Source organism: Felis catus, chromosome B3 (genome assembly GCF_018350175.1).
Source record: "Felis catus isolate Fca126 chromosome B3, F.catus_Fca126_mat1.0, whole genome shotgun sequence".
NCBI lineage: Eukaryota > Metazoa > Chordata > Mammalia > Carnivora > Felidae > Felis > Felis catus.
The window spans coordinates 81,774,835-81,796,048 of NC_058373.1; the positions used below are offsets into that span (position 1 = coordinate 81,774,835).

At 39.8% G+C, this 21,214-nt stretch overlaps 1 protein-coding gene across 3 annotated transcripts in view; it reads left to right on the plus strand.

Annotated features, from left to right (window-relative positions):
* Positions 1-21,214, plus strand: part of AKAP6 (A-kinase anchoring protein 6) — a 591,089-nt gene that overhangs the window by 75,680 nt on the left and 494,195 nt on the right. Inside the window, exon 1 of one of the 3 annotated variants that reach the window (XM_045059775.1) lies at positions 11,940-12,080. The exons of the other annotated variants lie outside the window; for them this stretch is intronic. The gene's annotated coding sequence lies outside the window, so the exon portion shown is untranslated. Of the gene's footprint in view, positions 1-11,939; positions 12,081-21,214 lie in introns of those variants that run through there. 3 annotated transcript variants of the gene reach the window in all.

Here is a 21,214-nt window from a genome sequence, read left to right on the forward strand (position 1 = left end):
AATATCTACGTATATGTACAAACAACACATAGAGTTCTCTTTGTATGTCTGTAAAAAAAAGCTACAGAAAAACACTGAATTCTTATCCCCCGGGGATGTAGGTTTATGGGGCACATTTTCTTTCTCTGTTAATGTATTTAAAAAATGTCTCAACTTTTAATAATTATCATGTGCTTGTTTTGAAATAAAAAGCATACTCCAAAAATACCCCATTCTTTTCCTCTTTGCTCCTTCAAAACAAGTCAAGAGGCCCAATCAGGGGAAGTATTGGGTCTGAGATCCTGAGGGATCTGAAAAATTAAGCACTGGGCATCCCTACTCAGTATGATATTTTATCTAAAAAATCTTATCCTGACCAAACCATCAAGCCTAATTAAAAATGGAAAATTCAGGGAAGGAGAGGCCTCTCTGCAAGCCCCAGGGGAGCCATTCTTCCCTGGCTCCCTCCTGAGTCTTCCAGTTCATTAGCTAAAAAGAAGTTAGAGTAGTTGTCTCCGGCCACAGCTGCTGCCTTCTCCAGTGTCACTCTGATCTGGTCAGCAAACCCCTGGTGGAAAGCAGCAGGCTCTGAGTGGCCTGCCTGCCCAGGCTGTTGGCTGCCTCCAAAGCAGGCCTGCTGGCTGGGCCCACCCTCCCTCAATCTCCCCTCCTCCCTCTCCGAGCCATTGTGCTATGGATAATCATTAGGAAACATGAGAATTGAAGGGCTTTATGCTTCAAGACAGGCTGTACCAGGAGTGAGGCAATCAGAACCTGGGGCCTTACTAGGGATATCCCAGACCTGAGATCTTAGGGATGACCAGAGCCAATAATCTCACCTTATTTGGGTGAGAAAGATCATGTGCCCCATGGCAACTGTGCTTTATACAGAGGTGTATAGATTATAAAAGAAAAACTGCTCTTCTTTGCAGTTTTTCCCTGTGAACCTCCGGCCTCCTTTGTGGGATGCTTGCCCTCACCATGGCACATGAGAAGCCCAAGTAAGGACTTAAGACTGTGAACAAGGATCTCATTATTTTGACAATTGCAGGGTAAGATGAGTCACATAACAATCCCATAATGTACACCTGGATCAGGTTCTAGTGTGGTGGCAGTGTGTGTGAGAATGGAAATGGAGGAGGGGGATTGGGATGGTCCAGCAGGAGACAGAAAGTTTAGCTTTTCAAAAGGTTCCTCCTTGATCCTTAGCTCCAGAACTGTGCTCCCATAGATCACATTTCAACGCAGTTAGAAAATTGCAATTTACTTTGGTCATTTCCTGACCACTACACTAGACTTTCTTTGGCTTGATTGTCTGGCCCCCACCCCTTTTGCAGGTCTGATTATATTGAAATCAAAAGAGATGGGGCAGGCAAAACCAAACTCGTTTTGTGAAAATAGACCCTTTCTTCATTTAGGGCCTAATTATTCAACTTCCCTTATATCCTAGTAAATCTTTTGCTTTCATTCTTTAATAAGAAACAAATCTTGCATGTCTTGATTAGTTAGATAATTTTAGAGCTTTTCTTGTGTTACTGTAAAACAAAGTATTTTTAAAGACACATCTGTGGGCAGCTAATTTAAGTAGGGCATTCTCTGTATTTAGGGAGAGATAAATTTCACTAAAGAAGTTAATCTTGGGTTACTCTTTCTTTCAAGTCAAGGAATTTGCTACTTGTGGCAGAGGCCACTGAAGGTCCAAAACTAGATGTCACTTCTCAGCCTCTCTTGCAGCTAGGTGTGGCTTTCCTTGCCTGTGAGATATGAGTGGAAGTCACTGCTCCTCTCCCAGGCCTGACTTGTAAACATCTCCCGTGGGCAAGCCCCATTCTCTTCTACATTTCTCTGTTGAATGGAGAGATTCAAAGACTTGAAAGAGATCAGAGTTAGAGAATAAAGGAAACTGAGTCCTGAGAAACTTTGTAGAGCAGAGTCCTTCTCATGACCCTCATTGGACCATGTTGTGAACAAGAAATAAACTTTCAATGTACTAAGCCACTGAAATTTGTGGGTTCTTAGCTACAGCAGCAAGTCTCTATTAATTTAAATGAACTACTTTAAACTAGGATTCAGAAGTACTTTCTTTGTACCTTAACTCTTTTCAGTCATAGGAAATACTACAGAAGTATTAATGTTCTATACTGTTAGGCCTTCATTTAGAGAGAGAGAGCTAGTTCATGGCATCAATAACTCTTTCAGGCAAGCTTTTTTTTTTTACTAGCAATATCTTGTGGAATATTTATGGGCAAGCCCTAGAGACTGTTTACACTAGAGTGCTGTTATTATCAAGGACTAAAAATTGACTTTCCATGTAGCAAGACTAAGCACAAATTAAAATGCTCACTTTCTTCACTTGCAACACAATGGTAAAGGGTAAAGGAACATTGTTATTAGATCATTCCTAAGATGCCTTCCAGATATGATGTTCTGAACCTGTAAATTTGCTTGTAACAGAAGCTATTATGAAAAGAAAAAAAAAAAGAAGCTTACTGAATAGATTTGTGTAGTTCACACAATTACAGAAAATAAGATGTCACAAGTATAGAAGCCGTGGCAGCCCCAGGCATCTCAGTTAGAGGAACTCATGGAAGTCTCTTTAGTGGCCATCAGAATAACTCAGCTCCACTTATCTTCCATCTCTTCATCTCTTGCCCAGTATTCCATTTCCTTGGGGAGAGGGTCAGATGTAGATTGTTTACATGCGGACCCTTTGGCCAGGATAGGGTGTCAAAGCTGAGAGACCCAGGAGTACCATAAGGAGGGCAAGAAGAGAACATTCCCAACAGAAAGGCAGGATTCTAAAACATACCTTTAAAAGCAGAAGGTGGTGTCAGGAAAAGTAGAAGCAAGTTAAATGGCTTTTCCTCTTGTGTGTGTTTCTCCTCTGAAGGATCTGTGCCTTCTTTCCAGTCTCATAAATGTCTGAAATGGTGAGGCTGCGTCGACACATAGAACTTATATATCTATAGATCTATCTTCATTTATTTATTTTTATTTTTATTTTTTAAGTTTATTTATTTTGAGAGAGAGAGAGAGGGAGAGAGTTAAATGAGTTACCAATTATTAGAAAAATAGTAGGCAGTATCATCAAAAGCTTAAGATATATTTACTATTTTAGTTTCTTATAATATGAATGGGATTTCTGGGGATACATTCCAGAGGTGAGCTGTAATTATTATAAGCATGTGGCATTGTGGGTAATTGCACTTTTTAATACTGTTTAAATTAACAACATTAACAGGTTTAGCTGGGAAGTATCTTTGGATTGACTGCAATTTTTAAAGTCATCACTTCATTTTAGTAAGAAGCAATGTTTGGATTCATTAGTGTCTGAGGCCAAAAGGACTGTAAGTGAATCAAATTAAGCCTGTTTATTGATCCTTGAGTTACTGGATGTGTATGTACTTCACCCAGCTTCTTCTAATGTTAACATTTTATGTATGCATAATTACAACCATTTTTTAGTGGTTGAGCCTGAACACAGTCATTTAGACTTAAGAGAGATAGATTGATGCATTTAAAGCAATGGAGTTTTGGATTCTGACAAACTTGGATTTGGGTACTGTATCCCAGCCTTCCAGTTCTGGCACTTTTCTGATGCTGGGGGAAAAGATGGCCTTTTTCACCTCAGAACAAAATGTGTCCACATCACAAGCCAGGACATGGAGAAATTATAAGGAAAAAAATGAAACTGACTATAGATTGTAAACTATGAGTGTGTGTGTGTGTGTGTGTTGGTGGGGGGGAGGGTAATCAGATAAAAATACAAACTATGAAAAACAATTCAAACTTCGCGGTACTTTAACCCTGGAAGGGATTTCTAGTACATGAAGCTCAAAACTCTGGATCCAAATAATCTATTTTAACCAGGTGGGACTCAGATCCTTGATGGGTTAGTCTACTCTTGTCATTTACTCTGATGGATGTCCATGGGGAAGGGTAACAGTACAATACTGGCACCATTTCACCTCTCAACAAAAATCTGCTTAAAACCAGATGCCTGGTAGCCATATGACAGATGCTCCACCCAGAAGAGGGGGTTCCCCTCAGGGATCCAGGAGAGGCATGGATGATTATGCTGCATGCCTGCTTCTAAGCCTAATGGGCAGGCTGGGAGGGAGAGATGGAGCCCTGAACATCTTGGAGGTGACACCCTCTGGGCCGTAAGTGCTCCAAACAGGATTTAGCTTCAGCTCAGCAGCTGTCCCATGGCAGCAGCTCTTTTTGCCATATGGGGGAGCCATATTTGGCATGGAATTGGGATTCTCAGGCTGGTAGAAACCCCAACCATGTCAGAATGTGGGTCAGAGGCCTAATTTGAGAGTAAGGGAGAGAGAGAGGAGAAAAGGCACTGTCAATCTCCAGTTGCCTCTTTTTTTTTTTTAAATAAAATTTTATTTTAAGTCAAGGACTGTTTTTGTAATGTCCAAGACATAATAGGAGAGGGGGATGAGTGTTTGTCACCACCAGAGATCATTACAAGGAAAAGACGATAATCAGGGATAGGCTGGTAAGGAGTTTTACCAAGAGGAAATGCTTACCCATGATGGGTTTATTTGGAAGTCCATCGGGGTCATTGGAAGTGTCGCAAAGTGAAAACATGACCATTCAGTAAAGAAAATGGAAGTCAGATGTGAGGCAAGTAGTATTTCTATAACAGCTACATACCCAGATTTTTAACAGGGCAGGAAGCAGGCTGAGGCAGGACACAGGACCAGAGGGCGTCTTCTTTGCCTGAGTGATGTTGGAAGGGTGGGCAGAAGAGGGATTATTGGGAACCTAATTTGTTGTGGTTAAAGATTGAGTCATTATCATTAAAACATGTTGGCTATTTTAGCTCTACAGAGGTGGCAGAAATATAATCATTTTGACTGTGCTCAGTGTTAGGGAATATTCATGTTTATGGATAGCATATGTCACCTTTTCTTTTAGAGGTGCTGACATGTCATATCGATACAAATATATGATCTAGTGGAAAATGGTGGAGCAACAAGGAACCTGATTTACAGTGTACATTCTTTGGATGATTTGCATCAGTTTCTTTTCTTTTCTTTTCTTTTCTTTTCTTTTCTTTTCTTTTCTTTTCTTTTCCTTTTCTTTTCTCTTTTCTTTCCCCTTCTCCTTCTCCTCCTCCTCCTCCTCCTCCTCCTTCTTCTTCTTTTGCTTCAGTTTCTTTATTCATCAATGGGAATGAAAATAGTAGCTAATACTTCATTACTATTAGCCTTATGCCAGGTACTTTCTTGTGTATAGGTACTATTATCAACCTTTTCATTCTATAATGAAGGAGCTGAGACCTGAGTTCAGTAATTTCCTGAATGTCATATGGCTAGTAAATGACAGAGCCACCATTTGACCTTAGGTTGCCTGACTCCAGAGCCTATATATTCAACTCCCACCTCATACTGTCTGCTCTGTTTACTCAGAGGGTGTGGCAAGGATGAAATTAAGTAATAGAAAGGAACTAGTCTTGAGATGGCCATTAGTAGGAAGAGCCTACAACCCACTGGAGCCTGACAAAGGTGGATTTGAATTCTACTATCACCTTGTACCTAACTACAAATTACTTAATCTTATAATTTTTGCTCCTATCATTTTAAATAGGAATGGTAATGCCTATTTTGCTGGTTGCTAGGAGATTGGAGATGATGTGTATAAAGTGTTCAATTTGTAGTAGGAACTTGAAAATTGGTAGCTATCATTGCTTGCTCCCACTTTTATACATTAGTCTTGAGGTCCAGGACTATGCATATATTTTTGTATCCTGCTTTAGTTGTAATAGGGCTGAGCACAAAGCTGTTGCTCAGCTATTAGTAACAATGGCTAACAGTTACTGATTCACCATGGGCTACATGCTGTTTTAGGTTCTTTATATATACTAACTCATTTAACCACCTCAAGATGAAGAAGACACTCTTAGTGCCCTGATTTTACAGATGGGGAGCTAACTTGTTCACAAGTTGTCATAGTTTGTGACAGAGCTGGGATTTGAAGCAAGTCGTCTAGTTCTTTTATTTTTTTTAAATTTTTTAAAAATGTTTATTCATTTTTGAGAGAGAGAGAAAGAGGGAGCACAAGCGAGGGAGGGACAGAGAGAGGGGGAGACACAGAATCCGAGCCAGGTTCCAGCCTCTGAGCTGTCAGCACAGAACCTGATGTGGGGTTCGAACCCATGAGCTGTGAGATCATGGCCTGAGCCAAAGTCAGATGCTTAACTGACTGAGCCACCCAGGCGCTCCTGGTTCTTAATTACTATCTATTAGTCACAGATTCATAAGGTGATAAAGTTGGAAGAGGAAATAGAGGTTTGATAGCTCAATCTTGTGCTCCACAGTGAGAATTACTTGCTTGATATTTCTGAGAGTTGCTTACTGAGCTTCTGTTTGTCTATATTCAGTAACAAGGTGCTTGATGGCACAATGAGGCAATGCTTTCAATTGTTGGGTAACTGTGGGAGCTTTCTAATGTTAAGCTGAAACCAGCTTTAGCTTTTCCTTCTCCATTGATCTTCTAGTTTTGAGGTGATCAGAACAAGGTTAGCTTGCTCTTCAACATTATACATATTTGCTACTTGAAAACCACTATCTCCTCTTTTCTAAGCCATCAGCTTCAGTTTCCCTCAGTGGTGACTCATCATCCTGGTTGGCCCTCTATCTCTTTTTATGTGTGGTAGTGTGACACTGGACAGTTACTGTCCATCAGCAGTACGTTGTTCCTTCCTCAACATAGGTGTAAGATTGCATTAACTTTGTGGACAACCTTATCACACACAGTTTGCTTCCACTGCCTTTAGGTAACTGTAACCTCCTGTGTGTTAGTGTGCTTAGGCTTCCTTAGCAAAATACCATAGAATGGGTGGCTTAAACAACAGAAATTTATTTTCTCACAGTTCTGGACATTAGAAGTCCAAGGTTAAGGTTCTGGCTGATCTGGTTTCTAATGGGAATTCTCTTCCTGGCTTGCTGGTACATATCTGGCTATATCCTCACATGGCCTTTAGTTGGTACAGATGTGTGTGGGAGAGAGAGAGAGATCTGGTATCTCGCCCTCTTTCATAAGGACACCAGTCCCATTGGATTAGGATCCACCCTATGACCTCACTTAACCTTTATTACCTCTCTTAAGGCCCTATTTCCAAACACAGTTATATTGAGGGTTAGGGTTTCAACATGAATTTTGGGAGACATGATTCAACTCATAGCATCTTATGACCATAGGTTTGTAGATGGGGGCTGGAGACCTGTGATGGAGAACCAAAGGAAAGAGTCATGACTGCCAAATCGTGGGCTGCAGAGTAGTGTGGGAAGACTCAAAACTGCCCCTCTGCCTTCAGGGGCTGTGCTCCTTGCCTCTCTAATCTCACTGAGCCTCTGAGCTTCCCATTCTTGGTTTTGAGTAGCTGTCATACTGACAAGATGGGGACAAAAAGGGACACAGCTGAAATCTGTTACTGCATCAATAGCTCTGAGCTTCACACCCAGTGATTTCCCTATCTATCTCACATTGGGCATTTTGCCTTCCTGCCATAGGAAACAGATGCAGGGAGGGCAGGTTGTAGGCTGCAGCCCTTAATCATAAGGGCAAAGGGAGCTCTCTCAGGACCTTCACTGCTGCCAGGATGTCTGTGGAGACCTGCCAGAGAAATCGCAGCAGCCTTTGTGGTGAAGTTTAAGGTGAGGAGACCCACTGGTCCTATGATCCAGCCTGCTTCAGCCCAGAAGAGAGTTAGGACAGGGCAAGCAGGACATCTATTTATTAAGATTTTCTTGGTTACAAGTGCTAGAAAAACAAATCTAAAGTGCCTTAAGTCAGGTGGGAACGTATTCACATATAGTCCAAGGCAGGCTGAGCTTCCAGTGTGGTTTGGTGCAGTGCTCAACTATTATCACAGGGATCTGTCTCTAGGCTTGTTTTGTCTGCATGTCAGCTTTACCAGCTCACTTTGTGGTTTCATATCCTCACATTACCGATTCCAGAGGAAGACCAAACATGTTTTCTTGGCTCTGACTAGTTTATGTGCCATTCTGGAACTAATTGGTGTAGACACAGGGATGGGGTATGTTGTTATTCTAAGCCAGTTAGGGACTTTCCCCCTACTCCCACCTCCACCCCTGGAGCTAGAGTTGGAGTCAATTCCATGGAAACCACATGGCTGAAAAATAGTGGAGGGTGGTTTCCCAAAGTAAATTTTGGATGCTCTTTCTCAAAGGAAACTTTGGATCTCCTGAAACTTTTGGAAATGGCTATTGGACAAAAACAACAGGTATTTATTACAGAGCATTCCTGACATGGTCCTCCAAACAAATCTGTAGTCAGCATTCCTGTAATGTCCTTGAGAATTGTAATAATGTGTCACTTTCTCTTCATACTCTTATTTTAGCAATTTTTGTGTCTTTATATGCTGGAGCATAAGACTATAGTCCACTTAGATTATCCTCCATTTGTTTCTGAGATTTCTCCCTTGGTCTTATCATTTATGCCCATCCATTCAAAAACAAGTACTTATTAAGTGTCTACTGTGTACCAAGGAATGCTAGATTCTGGGAATGTTGCAACGAACAAGAGAGAGATGGTCACTCCCCTCATGGAGCTTTCAATCTATTGTTCCAGTCTCCTTATCAAGCTCCTGTGCTAGTGCTTGTCCCATCTTGTCATGTGGCTCAGGCATCTCTGATCTTTGTCAGGCCATAGCTGCCCCCACTACCATACTGACCCAACTCTATTCTTTATTATGCTGTGCCACTTGGAGGGCAGGATTTTCCCTTAATCCTGCACAGCATGGCAGAGACAGCTGTGTGCTTTCATATGTGCAGGATAGCAATTGTCACAATTGTCATGAATTTTCCATACATTTATTTGTTTAATATCTTTCTAGACTAGTAGAAAACTAGTGATTAAGTCTATCTTAATCACTATCATTTTGCTTTGCCTAGTATAGTGCCTCTAGTATACTAGGCATTCAAGTACTAGAAAGATCTGCTAGACTGTTAGGATTAACAAGACTTGTTTAGGTAAAGGAATAAATAAACAAAAATACAATACCAAAGGAATCCTGAAACAGTTACTAAGTGTGTGTCTTGGTCAGGTTAGACTGCCATAATAAAATACCAATAATACCAATAATAATAAAAAAGTACCAATAATAAAATGCTGTGGCTTAAACAAAAATTTATTTCCTCACTGTTCTAGAGACTGGAAAATCCAAGATCAAGATGCTGACCACTTATATTCCTGGTGAGAATTCTCTTCCTGGCTTGTAAACAGCCTCCTTCTTATGTGTACTCACATGGTGGAGAGAGAGAGAGAGTGAACAAGCTTTGTGGTATTTCTTCTTATAAGGACATTAATCCTGTTCAATCAGGGCCCCACCCTTGGGACTTGTTATAACCTTAATTACATCCTTATAGGCTCTATCTACAAATATAGTCACACTGAGGGTTATGCTTCAGTGTATAAATTTGGGGGGGGGGGGGAGACACAATTCAGTCCATAGCAGTGTTGCTAACTTCAGAATCCATAGCTCTACAGTACCTGCAGGGTCTTTCTAGTGTCCACTTCCCTAGTTCCCTCCATGCTTCTATGTGGCAAAGGCCAGCTAACCATACCCTGGAGTGCTCAGAATATGTCTACTCGTAGGAGAATCTAAGCATACTTTCCCCAAGACCCAGAAAGTGAATGAGGTTCCTCTGCTACCAGTCTAAGGTTTGCTTTCTCAGTCCCTATTTTTTTGTCCAAGTCTCTGTCGCATCCAAGGATTGGGAATATATACTCTCTTTAAGGGAAGTTTATCCTTAGACGATGGCTCCTTTTTGAAAAAGCCAGGACAAAAATCTCTCTAAAGAGGGGTGCCTGGGTGGTTCAGTTGGCTAAGCATCCATCTTTGGTTTATGGTTTGTGGGTTCGAGCCCCACATTGACTCTCTGCTGTCAGCATAGAGCCTACTTCAGATCCTCTGTCTCCCTCTCTCTCTGCCCCTCCCCCACTTGCTCTCTCTCTCTCTCTCTCTCTTTCTCTCTTTCTCTGTCAAAAATAAACGTTATTTAAAAAAAGTCTCTGAAGACTATTTCAAGCTTAACCCAAAATGAAAATCTTTTCTACCAAACAGAATACTTATATTTTTAATTTGAAACATCTGTATCTAGATTATTTCACATTATTCTCCAAAAAAAGTTAGTAGATATAACCAAGGGTGAGTTTGGATGTTTTTTTTCAAAACAAAGGATCCGCCTACCCCAAAGGGAATTTAAGTCCTTGTATCTGGACAGATGGAATTGCTTTCAGCACTTAGATGGCAGCCTCTCTCCCACTATAACTTCCCTTCAGATTTTACCCATCAAGACTTGGAGATCTTAGGAATGGCGAGAACTCACATTATACTGACATTGCCTGAGTCTGGTACTAACTCACATACTATAATATTTTAGTCTCTGAACCTAGACCTCTGTATTTATGAACCATGATGGCTAGAATAAAGGAAAAACTAAAACTATCCTAAAACTTCCAGAAATGTGTTTTCTGTGTACATAATGAACAGAAGCAAGAATAATATTTGGAACATAGTTTTTCTTTGTTCTGACAGCCCTGTAGGTCATATAGCTGTAATTAAAAAACTGACTTGTGGTTGCTTAGAATGGCCTCAAATATTGGTAAAGTCAACCAAACACAAATACTTCAAGTTGGGTGGTATACTTGTTTTCTTCTGTAATGGGAAATATGTTTCTTGAAGAGAAAGTCAAACTTGTAAAAGTATTTTTTTTCCCTGCCATCTTCATTTATTGATTGGTCTAGGATTTCTATGGAGAATATTTGACATGACTAACAAGTGTTTTGAAGTTCAATGAAGAAACTTCCTGGACCATTAATAGCTTAAAAACAACAAATAAATAAGGGGCACCTGCATGGCTCAGTTGGTTGAACATCCAACTCCTGATTTCTGCTCAGGACAGGATCCCAGTATTGTGGGATTGATCCCTACATTGGGCTCCACGATGAGCACAGAGTCTGCTTAAAGATATTCTCTCTCTCCACCCTGCTCTGCTCCCTTTCCATGCTTATGCTCACTCTCTTTTCCTTTCTCTAAAATAAATGAAAAAAAAATTCACAACAAATAAGACTAAAATATAATTTCCAAATGGTTGAGTCTGAGTATTATCTTTTTGGTAATAATAGTAAAGATATCAAGTAACATTTATATAGTGCTTTAGAGTTTATAAAATGTTTAGTGAGTTACCACTAGCTCTATTTTATTGATGAACACTCAAGCCCAAGCTGGTAACTGCAAATCTCATCATTCAAATAACTTGTGGATATTTGTAGTGGGAGTGGGGCATAGTTTTGCCTCTTCCCATCCCCAGTGTTGCCTCTGTTTCTGCTAGTTTCCTTCATTCTGTCAGCCCTGTCACTACCTGCCCCCAGCATTTCTAGGGCTTCTGCTGCCACTGAGACCAAGGGGATGAGGGAGTCTCTGCCACCAATGAAAAAAGAGCTGACTGTGAGGATGCCCATGTTATTTGACTGAACACAAAACTACTAACTCATATCCTTGTACTTATGTATTCATCCTGGCTCACCCTCAGCCCTATTTGATAGATAATTGCTAGTACACACCCTTTTAATGCCACCAGATTATTTTTCCATTACTTAGCTGAGGCCCACAGTTGGCAAATACAGAACTTGGTGAAGGTAAGAATCTAGAATCAGAAAATCTGTTTCTGGATGAGTCAAGGGAATTTTTAAGACCTGTGAGCCCTGACTGTCCTTGGGGACCTGGAAATGACAGATTTTGCTCTGAGAACACTTTCTTCCAGCATCATTGCCATATCACCAACCACGTGTGTCACCTGCAGAGCAAAAGAAACCCAAGTTTTCTAACCATTGTCTTGTCTGCTCAGAGAGTTCTGAGCAAAACTGCTCCTCCCCTTGAGGTTCAGTCAAATGGAACCTCCTTTGTGACCTCTGCATTCCTATTGCTGAGGAAAGAGGAAAACGCTGGGTTCTGGAGAGCTCATCTAACCTGTTCAAAAGACAGGATTTCTGACTCTTCTCAGAGGGCAGGTTTTTGTTCCTCATGTGAACCTTAATAAAAATACTGTCCAATAGTGGTAAGTCAGAGTCTTCTTGATGTATCTTATTTTAATTCCTTTTAGTCATTCCATTAGGATGTTTATTTTATTGTGTGTTGTCATTTTGGTGTGCTATGTTTCTTTGGCTGTTCTGAGTCTTGTATATATGAATTTGGATAGGTGTGCTAGCATTACACATATATTTGCTAACTAGAGGATGTGTTTGCTCCTTTGGAACTGCTCTGATTGAAAGAATGTTTTTTTTAATGTGTGCTTCATGGTTAAGCTTTAGCTGTGTTTGACTCTATGTAATTGGTTTTTTTAAACATATACCCATGTATATATTATTAAGTAAACTTTCTCCTCCTTGTTCCCCATGGGAAGCCATGCATAAAAAAGGAATGTAATAGAAGACGAAATTCCAGTGCCTGGGCGCTCTTTGTTACTTTCTCAGACAATGGTTAAAATCTTTACCGTAGAAAGAAACTCTTGCTTGTGCAGATGGATAGAGGAACTCATAAACTGTTTTAAGTTTATTTTCATGACTTCCTTCTGGTCACTCTCCTAATATCTTTGTCATTTCCCCCATGTTACCCAGGACCAACTTGGATCTCTCAGCTAGTTATCTGGGCCTTTGTGGTCTTGCCCTGACTCCTGAAGCATGGCATTAAACCTGAAGGATTGTAGTCTCTTAAGATTTCGGGGTTTTGAGGGTCAGAGAAGAAAGTTCTGACTTAGGTTGGAGTTTGAGATCACAAGTATCCAGAATTCTTTTCAAATATTGAATGAATTGATGTCACTGCTCTGTTCATAAAGATGCTGCATCTTATACCAGTGGAGATGACAACTTACAGGACTAGTATGGAGAAACTAGGATGGAGTATTTAACATCCATTAGCATTTGAGCTTCCTCAACTTGCAGGGTCTGCTGCTCAATTTCTTACTGACCCAGTGCCTATAAATCAGTGCTTATTTGAATGGGAGACTTTATCTTCTTGGCATAGAGATAGATAATCCATTGTATAAGAAAGAACAGGCTAGGACAGCATGGCAATTGTTGCTACTGTTATTACTGCTGCCCTACTACTACTTGTGTTGCTGTTATTGTTGCTGCTACTTGCTTTTCTGATGATAATTACAGCTGATGCTGCTGTGGCTGCTCCTACTGCTCTTAGTACTTCTGTTGCCGTTGCTAGTCACCATTCACATGGTCAGTTCTATGCTAGATGCTGTGGGAATTAAAAAAAAAAATTGTCAAAGACTTCAAGATGTTTGTAATTTACATAAGACCAACCTGAGAAATAATGGCTGGCAAACAAGCACAGTAATTACCATTTATTTAGCACCAGTATGTGCCAGATGCTTTACATAATTAGCGCATTTAGCTATCTGGCCACCTTAAGAGACAGGTCTTATTATTAACTTTTTTCAATAGATCTGGAAACTATGTTCAGGGTGGGCAAGTAATGTGCCCATGACCACACAGCTAGTGAATGACAGAGCTGGGATTTAAAGTTAGGTCTGTTGGGCTCTAAAACTTACGCCATTTTCATTAGGGGGGCTTGTCTTTAAGTGTAGAAAGCACATACCCCTTTATTATTTGGGGGGAATTTTAGAATAGTGTCCAGAAACAGCAGGGCATGTATCATGAAAAAACAGAAACACAGAGAATATAAATGACCCTCAGAGCTAGTTACCGGGACTGAGACTCATGAACCCCAATTCCTAGCTGTTGTTCTGCTTCCCTATAGAGCAACAGTGTTTTACTGATTCTATTTATAGAGCAATCCTGAAAATCACCACAGGCCCAGAGACTTTTAGGCCAGGGAGACAAAAGTTCTAGCAATTATTAAGATTGTATTTCCTTGTATACCTGCCATGTCATGTACTTAATGCAACCATATTCACTTTGATCAGCAGCATTATCTTTTTTTTTTCTTCAATGTTTATTTATTTTTGAGAGACAGAGAGAGACAGAGTATGAGCAGGGAGGGGCAGAGAGAGAGGGAGGCACAATCCAAAGCAGGCTCCAGGCTCTGAGCTGTCAGCACAGAGCCTGATGCAGGGCTTGAACTCACAGACTGTGAGATCATGACCTGAGCTGAAGTTGGACGCCCAATTGACTGAGCCACCCAGGCACCCTGCAGCATTGTCTTTATAGCACCTTTGCCCCCTGAGCAGCATTGACGTTATAGCATTGAAATAAATGTCTGGTCTGGGGCTCAATAGTTTGGAGATGTATGTATTGTTTTGATCAACAAGAATTTATTGAAAATTCACCAGTGTCAAAATGTACCTAGTTTTTGTAGGCAAGACATTTACAGTTGGTGGCCTTTAAAATGCAAGGAATTGTTAGAAGCTGTTTAAGTTTCCTCTCCATGATCTGTACATGGCTCACATAGTGTGGATTATTGGATTGAGTGCTTCCTCTTTTTTTCCAATGCTGGTTGAATTCTGGGCTGCTACTGGGGGAACCAAGATGGTGAAGTTAGGATGCCTGGAAAGATATGTTAATGAGGGAAGGTCTGTGTTCCAGATGTAAATATAAACATTTTGAGGATTATATTTTATGTCTTGGAGGTTAAGGGTATAGGCTTTGTGGTGAGTCTACCTACCTGGTTCTGCCACTGTATAGGCAGCAAGATGTTGGGCATCTCTGGATGCCTCTGTTCCTTATTTGCAAACTGATAATGAGTACCTCTTTTCCAGGATTCCTTTTTTTTCCATCCCAGATTAAAGATTTAAATGCGTTAATAAAGATTAAATGAGTTAATATGTACTCTAACAGTGCCCGTCACATAGTTAGCTATTATAAGCATAATTATTATTATAAGTAGCTCACCTTTGACAAAAATATTTGAATGCCTTACTCTGTATACCTTTGCTGTATATGCCTCCTTAGTAATTTAAGCTGAGAGTGTATTTTTAAAAGGTAGCTTTTAGAAACAATGAAAAATGGAAGAAATATGCCAATTTATAGATTAATAGAAGAGCCCATTTCTGAGAAGCCCAGATGAGCAGGAAATATTTGTAAACTCTATTAGAAGAATAGCATTTAATTTTTGCCTTTTCCTAGTTTAAATTCTGGGTGGCTCCATAACCCTCTCACCTCCTAGACTGAGGAGGTGAGTCTGAAGGCACCTCCTGTGCCTTCTTTAAGGCACATTCAAGATCCTTTCATTCTGCTTCCCTGTCCAGCCTCATCTTACATGCTCCCCCTCACCTTGTGTAAATCAAGTGAACAGGGACAGTGTGGATCAGTACAAATAGGTCAGTCTTAGCAGAAAAACTCAAATGTTTCTCTTCTAGTCATAGCAAGTTTGTAGTGCTTTTTCATGTACATTAATTATTCACTTGTACTTCACATAGGGCAACACATTTACTCTCCATTTTCACATGTGAATTATTTAGTTCAGTGGTTCGCAGTTCTGACTGACCATTAGAATAATTGGGGGAGGCTTTGAAAAATACATGTAGTAGTTCAAATATTATAGTGGTTGATTTCTTTTCATTGAACAGTCCACTGTGGGTATTTCTGCTTGAAGGGCAATTCTCTCCCACTGATGATGCTCAGGGTTGTCCATCTTGAGGGCTTAGGGATGCCCAGGTCTCCCAGGTATCATCTCATTTGCCTGACATTTCTTCCCTTCCCCATCAAAGTTTACCTATTCCAGGAATTGGCAACATAGATGGGCCCTGCAGGCGTTATGCTAAGTGAAGTAAGCCCGAGAAAGACAGATATTACATGATCTCATATACATATGGAATCTTAAGAAAACAAACAAATCACACTCATAGATATGGAAAACAGATTGTTGATTGACAGAGGTGGGCGGTGAGAGGTGGGCAAAGAGTCGAAGGACGTCAGAAAAGTACAAACTTCCAGTTACAAAATAAATAAGTCCTGGGGATGCAATGTATCACACTGTGACTACTGTTAATAATACTGTATTGTATATTGGAAAGTTGCTAAGACAATAGATCTTAAAAATTATCATACACACACAAAATTGTCACTGTACTGTATGTGGTGATAGATTTTGGTGATTATTTTGCAATGTATACATATATAGAATCATTATGTTTACACCAGAGACTAATATAATGTTATATGTCAATTACATCTCGAAAAAAATTTTGCTCTTTTGAGTTCCATTTCTCCATAGGAATGGAATCTGGCTAATCTAATTTGGGCTAATAGTAATATGTTACATTTCATAATACCTTATAGTTTATTAGTATTGAATGATAATAATAACCAACATCTATTGAGTGTCTGGTATATGCCAGGTATCATATTGGATGCTTCAATTCATATAAGAATGTAAGCTCCCAAAACACAGGGATCCTGTGTTGTCCACTGATGTATACCAAGTATCTAGAAGACTGCTCAATAAATGTTTGTTGAGTGGATGAGTATTTATTAAATGTATAAATGGATAATCTTTATAATAATAACATTGAAAAGCAGAATTATTATCCCCATTTTCCAGAAAAAAATGTGAGGCTTGGAATCAGTGCTTTGCCTAAGGACACACACTTAGGTGAGTACAGAACCTAGAGAGGAATTCAGGTTCCAAAGCCTACATTCTTTTATAACTTTTTATCTTTCTTTCCTTCCCTTTGCTTCTCCTCTTCTACTTTCCATTTCCCTCACTCTTTTTCTTTCCCATTTTTTCATTCCTCTCTCTTCCCTGCCTATTTTTCTCTTCCTCGTTCTCCTATCCCTTTGACTCCCCTTTCTCCCTTTTGCTTTTCCTCTTTTCTTCCATCTCTTTTCTTCTCCTTTTTCCTTCTTCCTTCCCCTTTATGCATTCTTCCTTTCCATCATCCTTAAAGCACTTATGGCATTTTACTTCTTAGACTCTCATAACATTATTAGGTAAGCAGGGCAGTAATTCCTTATTTGCAGATGAAGAATCTGAGAGACTTTAAATGACTTGGCTGATTTCCCATGGCTAGTTAATGTTTGGGCTTCAACCTAATTGTCTTTCCACCATCCTGGTTAGTGCCTGTCTCACAGCACGCACTGCCTTGCAGGTATCAATGGTTGCTGATGGCAGATGGTGATACGTCTCCTCCAAAAAATTCATTAGCTTCCAACTGAGTGGAGTGAATCCTGAGGTAATTTAGGAGCCAGAGCGGGTGTGTGGGGGAGACCATGGGGAAGGTGGGACTTGGATTCTCCTCAGATCCCACCATCTGAGTAACATTTACTCATAAAGCTATCTCCTGCAGAAGAGGACTCCAGACTGATTGCAAAACCCACCAATGCATGGCAGCCCTACCCAGCCATTGGAAGTAGTGCCTCAGGATGGAGCCTCTTTTGGGGGTGGGTGTTACTATTTACTTTTTTTCAAAATCACCCCTTGAAGCCCCACATAGGTAAATGGTGCTGGCTCCTCTTTCCTTGGGGCATCGTCTTTTTCTTCAGTGTAGCTCATCTCATATTGTATATTAGTGGTATTTTACAGCACATCACTAACACCTCAAAACCTTGACCACACATTGTTGTAGTGCTGACCAACCACAGTGGCTACTGTCTACAATGATGCCACACTTCCTGGGTATTTTAAAACATTAAGCCAAGGGCCAACACACCAACTAAAACAGGCCCTGAGTATTTTAATTTTACATTAGTTAGGAAAAAGGTTTATTTCTTGACCAAATTCCATACAAGATTTGGATGTCTTTTGTTGTTGTTGTTGTTGTCATTTTCTTTTCTCTCTCTAGTCTACTGAGGTATTTCTGACAAATAAAATTGTAAGATATTTAAAGTGTACAATGTGATGATTTGATATATGTATACTTTGTGAAATGATTACCTATCACCTCATACAGTTACTTTTTAAACTTTTATTTTATTTGTTTTTGGTGAGAATGCTTAAGATCTACATTCTTAGCAGATTTAAAGTGTACAATACAGACTTAACTATAGGCACTATACTGTACATTAGATCCTGGGAACTTATTCATCTTATAACTGAAAATTTGTAACCTTTGACTAAGTTCTCCCTCCATGTCCCCAGCAACCACCATTCTACTCTCTGTTTCTAGGAGTTCAATGGGTTTTTTTTTGTGTTTTTCTTTTTTCTTTTCTTTCTTTCTTTTTTTTTCAGATTCCACATGTAAGGGATACCATACAGGATTTTTCTTTCTTCATCTGGCTTTTTCTACTCAGCATAACCCCCTAGGTTCATCCATGTTGTCACAAATGGCACTTGTTCCTTCTTTTTTTTATGGCTTAATAACCCTCGTTTCTTTATCCATTCATCTGTTGATGGACAGGTTGTTTCTGCATCTTGGCTAACGTGAATAATGTTGTAATGAACATGAGAATGCAGGCATCTCTCTGAAAGAGAGATTTCACTTCCTTTGGATATATACTCAGAAGTAGAATTCCTGGACCATATGGTAACTCTATTTTAATTTTTTGAGGAACCTCCATACTGCTTTCCACAATGGTACCAGTTTACATTCCCACCAACAGTGTATAAGAGTATAAGTGTTCCTATATATGAAAGACCCACCGCTAATATCATCCTCAGTGAGGAAAAATTGAGGGCTTTCCCCCTAAGGTCAGGAACACAACAGTGATGTCCACTCTTGCCACTGTTATTCAACACAGTATTGGAAGTCTTAGCCTCAGCAGTCAGACAACACAAAGGAAAAAATGCATCAAAATCGGCAAGGAAGAAGTCAGACTTTCACTCTGCAGATGATATGATACTCTGTATGGAAAACCCAAAAGACTCCACCAAAAAACTGCTAGAACTAATTCATGAGTTCAGCAAAGTCACAGGATATAAAATCAATGCACAGAAATCGGTTGTATTCCTATACACCAATAATGAAACAACAGAAAAAGAAATCAAGGAATCAATCCCACTTACAATTTCACCAAAAACCATAAAATACCTAGGAATAAACCTAACCAAAGAGGTGAAAAATCTATACACTGAAAACTATAGAAAGCTTATGAAAGAAATTGAAGAAGACACAAAAAATGGAAAAATATTCCATGCTCCTAGATTGGAAGAACAAATATTGTTAAAATGTTGATACTACCCAAAGCAATCTACATTTTCAATGCAATCCCTATCAAAATAACACCAGCATTCTTCACAGAGCTAGAACAAACAATCCTAAAATTTGTATGGAACCAGAAAAGACCCCAAATAGCCAAAGCAATCCTGAAAAAGAAAACCAATGATGGAGGCATCACAAGCTTGGACTTCAAACTGTATTACAAAGCTGTAATCATCAAGACAGTATGGTACTGACACAAAAACAGACAGATCAATGGAATAGAATGGAGACTCAGAAATGGACCCATCAATGTATGGCCAACTAATCTTTGACAGAGCAGGAAAGAATATCCAGTGGAATAGAGACAGTCTCTTCAACAAATGGTGCTGGGAAAACTGGATAGCAACATGTAGAAAAATGAACTTGGAACACTTTCTTACACCATACACAAAAATAAACTCAAAATGGATGAAAGACCTAAACCTAAGACAGGAAGCCATCAAAATCCTCAGGGAGAAAGCAGGCAAAAACCTCTTTGACCTCAGCTGCAGCAATTTCTTACTCAACACGTCTCAGGAGGCAAGGGAAACAAAAGCAAAAATGAACTATTGGAACCTCATCAAATAAAAAGCTTCTGTACAGTGAAGGAAACAATCAGCAAAACTAAAAGGCAACCGATGGAAGGGGAGAAGATATTTGCAAGTGACATATCAGATAAAGGGTTAGTATTCAAAATCTATAAAGAACTTATGAAACTCAACACCCAGAAAACAAATAATCCAGAGAAGAATGGACAAAATACATTGAATAGACACTTCTCCAAAGAAGACATCCAGAATACAAATCAAAACCACACTCAGATATCACCTCATGCCAGTCAGAGTGGCCAAAATGAACAAATCAGGAGACTATAGATGCTGGCGAGGATGTGGAGAAACGGGAACCCTCTTGCACTGTTGGTGGGAATGCAAACTGGTGCAGCCACTCTGGAAAACAGTGTGGAGGTTCCTCAAAAAATTAAAAATAGACCTAAACTATGACCCAGCAGTAGCACTGCTAGGAATTTACCCAAGGGATACAGGAGTACTGATGCATAGGGGCACTTGTACCCCAATGTTTATAGCAGCACTCTCAACAATAGTGAAATTATGGAAAGAGCCTAAATGTCCATCAACTGATGAATGGATAAAGAAATTGTGGATTATATACACAATGGAGTACTACGTGGCAATGAGAAAGAATGAAATATGGCCCTTTGTAGCAACGTGGATGGAACTGAGAGTGTGATGCTAAGTGAAATAAACCATACAGAGAAAGACAGATACCATATGTTTTCACTCTTATGTGGATCCTGAGAAACTTAACAGGAACCCATGGGGGAGGGGAAGGAAAAAAAAAAAAAAAGAGAGGTAGAGTGGGAGAGAGCCAAAGCATAAGAGACTCTTAAAAACTGAGAACAAACTGAGGGCTGACAGGGGGTGGGTGATGGGTATTGAAGAGGGCATCTTTTGGGATGAGCACTGGGTGTTGTATGGAAACCAATTTGACAGGAAAATTCATATATTTAAAAAAAAAATGACATCCCGATGGCTAAAAGACACATGAAAAAAGACACATGAAAAAAGCCCTCCACATCACTCATCATCAGGGAAATACCAATCAAAACCACAATGAGATACCACCTCACACCAGTCAGAATGGCTAACATTAATAACTCAGGCAATAACAGATGTTGGTGAGTACACAGAGAAAGGGGAACCTTCTTACACTGCTGGTGGGAATGCAAACTGGTGCCGCCACTCTGGAAAACAGTATGGATGTTCCTCAAAAAATGAAAAATAAAACTACCCTACAATCCACTACTGGTAGTAATTGCACTACTAGGTATTTATCCAAGGGATACCGATGTGCTGTTTTGAAGTGTCACATACACCCCAATGTTTATAGCAGTGTTATCGACAATAGCCAAAATATGGAAAGAGCCCAAATGTCCATCGATGGGTGAATGGATAAAGAAGATGTGGTACATATATATACAATGGAGTATTACTCAGCAATCAGAAAGAATGAAATTTGCCATTTGCAACTACATGGATGGAACTAGAGGGTATTATGCGAAGTGAAATTAGTCAGAGAAAGACACA